Source organism: Chionomys nivalis, chromosome 9 (genome assembly GCF_950005125.1).
Source record: "Chionomys nivalis chromosome 9, mChiNiv1.1, whole genome shotgun sequence".
Classification (NCBI taxonomy): Eukaryota; Metazoa; Chordata; class Mammalia; order Rodentia; family Cricetidae; genus Chionomys; species Chionomys nivalis.
In genome coordinates this window covers 53220145-53224354 of record NC_080094.1, presented here as the reverse complement: position 1 = coordinate 53224354, position 4210 = coordinate 53220145, and positions in this window count along the sequence as shown.

The window sequence follows — 4210 nt, the reverse complement described above, 5'->3', positions numbered from 1 at the left end:
GGTAAGATCCAGACCTAACGGGGTGGGGTGTGGGTGTAGGCTGGTGCACACCTTTAATCCCAGCTCTCAGAAGATTACAACAGGGAGATCTCTATTCATTCGAGGTCAGCCTGGTCTACATAGTGAGCTCCTGGCCACCCAAGGCTATATAATAAAGACCCTGTCTGGGTGATGGTGATGCATGCCTTTAATCCCAGAACTCAGGAGGCAGAGGTAGGCAGATCTCTGTGAGTTTGAGGTCAATCTGGTCTACAGGGCGAGTTCCAGGACAGCTAGAACTAACACAGAGAAATCCTGTCTCAAAAAACAAACAAAAACTATTGCCGAAGACATAATACACTGGGTTTCAGGACATAGAGAAGTCAAGTTTAAATTGACCTGAAAACTTCTTCCCAGATGGTTAGTTTTCATGGGGTCAAAGACTAAATGGTCTTACCCAGCACTGGAACCTGCATGCTATAATACTGACTTGTCAGGCAAGATATGCCCACTGGTATAATAGTGGCATGAAAGTTATAGAGATAACCAACTACTTTATGATTGAATATGAACCCTGGTCCACTGGAGGAAATTCATGCCTATTACTGTAAACATGGTCAAAATTCCATGACTTGGGAGGTCATAGGCCTTAGGGCAGAATTTACCATTAGTGTTTTGCTAAATGGACATAACACCAATCTGCTCTGTAAATATTTGTGTTTATACCCACAGATTAGCGCTGTTCTCAATACTGGCCAGAAAAGCCTCCTTCTTTAGTGGGCAGCAATGCAGAGACTCATAAATGGTCAAAATGCTGAGATTAGGTGCTGTTGAGTGCTCAGCCCTAAGTGGGACACATATCAACCTGCCAGCACAAGGCTCGGGACACAATGACACCGGGGCAGAAAGAATAGAGGAGCCAGAAGATGCGGGGGGAGGGGGTCTGAAGTTCAAGGCTAACCAGGGCTGTGTAATGAAATACTGTCTCAAACAGACAAACAAAAACCAAAGTAGCGAGAGCAGAAGATGGAAGAAGGGGCCTCTTTTAAGAGAGGAAGAGCCACCTAACCCAGTTCCTACTCCACTTATTTCTAGCTCACATTACAGGGGTTTAAGATTTCTATCATGGCTCCAAAACCACAGAGAAACCCTGTCTCGAAAAACCAAAAAAAAAAAAAAAAAAAAAAAAAAAAAAAAAAAGATTTCTATCATGGAAGTTGGATGTGGTGGCACGAGACTTTAATCCCGCACTCAGGAGGTAGAGACCTGTGAGTTCAAGGCCAACCTGGTCTACTGGGAAATATCCTGGACAGCCAAGAGCTCATGGAGAAGACCCTGTCTCAAAAAACAAAACAAAAAAAAAAGAATTCTAAACCAAGCAGTGGTGGCGCATGCCTTTAATCCCATCACTCGGGAGGCAGAGGCAAGCGGATCTCTGCGAGTTTGAGGCCAGCCTGATCTACAAGAGCTAGTTCCAGGTCAGGCTCCAAAGCTACAGAGAAACCTTGTCTCGAAAAACAAACAAACAAACAAACAAAATAATTCTAACAGGAGACTGGAGCAGTGGCTTAGCGGACACAACCCGAGCTCTTCTGCCACAAGGCCTGGGCTCAATCCCAGCACCTGGATGGAAGCTCACAATTGCAACTCCAGGTCAGAGACTCTGATGCCCTCTTCTGACCCCACAGGACACAAGGCATGTACATGGAAAACACTCATAAACATAAGCAGACAAAAATTTTAAAATTCTATTATGATTTTGCATGTACTATTTCTACCTGGAAGAAGTCTTAAAATGTTTGTCTTAGCATGGTGGTGCACACCTTTAATCCTAGCATTCCAGAGGCAAAGGCAGGCAAATCTCTTTAAATTCCAAGCCAACCAGGACTAAATGGCAATACCTTAGATAAGAGCCATTTTTTAATTATTGTTTTTTTTCCTCTAGCAAGTTCTTAATGTATTTCAGGCTGGCCTTGAACTTGACTCATAGCCAAGGATAGAGCTGACTTTCTGGCTGTTCTACTCTAACTTCTGGGTACTAGGATTACAGATGTGTTCTACCAGACCAGTTTTATATAGCTATGGGGGTCAAACCCAGAGTTTTCATGCTAGGCAAACATTCTACCAAATGAACTCCATCCCCATGCTAAGAAAATACTTTCCTTCCTTCCTTTACTTTTTAAAAAAAATCTATCTATCTATCTATCTATCTATCTATCTATCTATCTATCTATTTTTGCTTTTTGAGACAGGGTTTCTTTGTAGAAAAGACATTTTTAAATAAGCTGCTGCTACGGGCTCAGAGCTGTGGCTCAGCAGTGAAGAGCTCTTACAGCTCTTGTAAGAGGCCCCAAATTGAGTTCCCAGCACACACACCAGTTGACTCACAATCACCTGTCTCTTCAGTTCCGATGGGTCCAACAACTCCTTACCTCTGCAGACACGTGTGTATACACACATGATACACACGCAAGCACACATACACTCACACAAATAAACAAAACTTTTTTAAAAAGTAATTCCAGTTTCTAATTGTACAAGGAATAAGCCATGCCCAGTAGTCCTAGCTCTCAGATAGGGGTACCTCTGAGTTCAAGGTCAACCTGGTCTATATAGCAAATTCCACATCAGCCAAAGCTACATAGTGACACCCTGTCTCAAAAGCTGGAGGTGGCATATACTTTTAATTCCAGTACTCAGGAGGCAGAGGCAGGTGAATCTATGTGAGTTCGAGGCCAGACTGGTCTACAAAGCAAGTTTCAGGACAGCTAGAGCCACACAGATAAACCCTGTCTCAAAAAACCATAAAAAGGAAAGAAAAGGAAATAAAAAATGCTTGTTCGGGCTGAGTGTTTTGTCACATGCCTGTAAGTCCAGTTCCTGGAGGCAGAATATAGATAACAAAAGACAAACAAAGCCGGGCGGTGGTGGCGCACGCCTTTAATCCCAGCACTCGGGAGGCAGAGGCAGGCGGATCTCTGTGAGTTCGAGACCAGCCTGGTCTACAAGAGCTAGTTCCAGGTCAGGCTCCAAAACCACAGAGAAACCCTGTCTCAAAAAAAAAAAAAAAAAAAAAAAAAAGACAAGCAAAGAAGATGCCCTTAGTTCATACAAGTCACTCTGTCACCCAAGCAGGAGAATCACAAATCAGTGATCTCTGCTCAGCTCTCAGATGATGCTCGCTAAGAAGCAATAAAATGCCAGAAATAAAGGTAAAAACTGGCTGAGTCATTCCTTAGCTCAACGTTTAATTCCTGATCCCCTGCCCCTACCTTTGAAGTACTGGGATTACAAGGATGCACCACCATGTCCAAATGTGTTGTTCTTGATTTCAGGAAATCCTCCTGGTAAGATGGCTCAGCTGTCAAGTCTAATAAACTGATTTCAAGTCTCATCTCCACTCATGCTTTATGGTATTCAGACACAGAGACACATACAAAGTAAATGACAACGTAAGTCTAATAAAAAAGAAACCTTTGTATACATCGTTTGGACATATAATTCATATAACATAAACATTTTAAAGTATACGATTTAGTGTTTTATCTTATTTTTGGTATTTGTTTTATTTGTATGTGAGGCTGGGTAGAAGTGCTGCATGCATGTGTGGTCATATGTGTACAGGTACATACCCACACATACATGTGTGGAGGCCAGATGTCAACATCAAATGCATTCCTCTATTACTCTCCACCTATTTTTTTTTTTTTTGAGACAGGGACACTAATTGAACCTGGAACTCTGTTTTAGTTAGAGTGGCTAGCAAGTGAGCCCTGGGGTTTACCTGTCTCTGCCTATCAGGACTAGGGTAATACACACGCTGCCATGCCTGGCTTCTGTGTGGGTGCTGGGACCTGAACTTACATCCTGATCCTTCGCCAACAAGCACTTTATCAACCAGGCCATCTCCCCAACCTGCTTGTTTTTTGAGACAAGGTCTAACTATCCATAGAGCTCAAGCCAGGCTAGGCTACATAGTAAGTTCTAGCACAGCATGGACTATGGAGAGAAACTTTATCTCAAAGAAAAAGAAGTTTTCAATTAAAAAAATTTAAATGAGAGTTTATCTTACACATCTGACTATTTTATGGCCATACACACATACTCCACATAAAGAATACATTGTATAGCATGTAAATATACATATAATAGATAAAATGTTTCTACATATCAAGCACTCAACAAGCAATAGAATTTTTTTAAATGTTTATTGATTTTTATGTGCATGTGT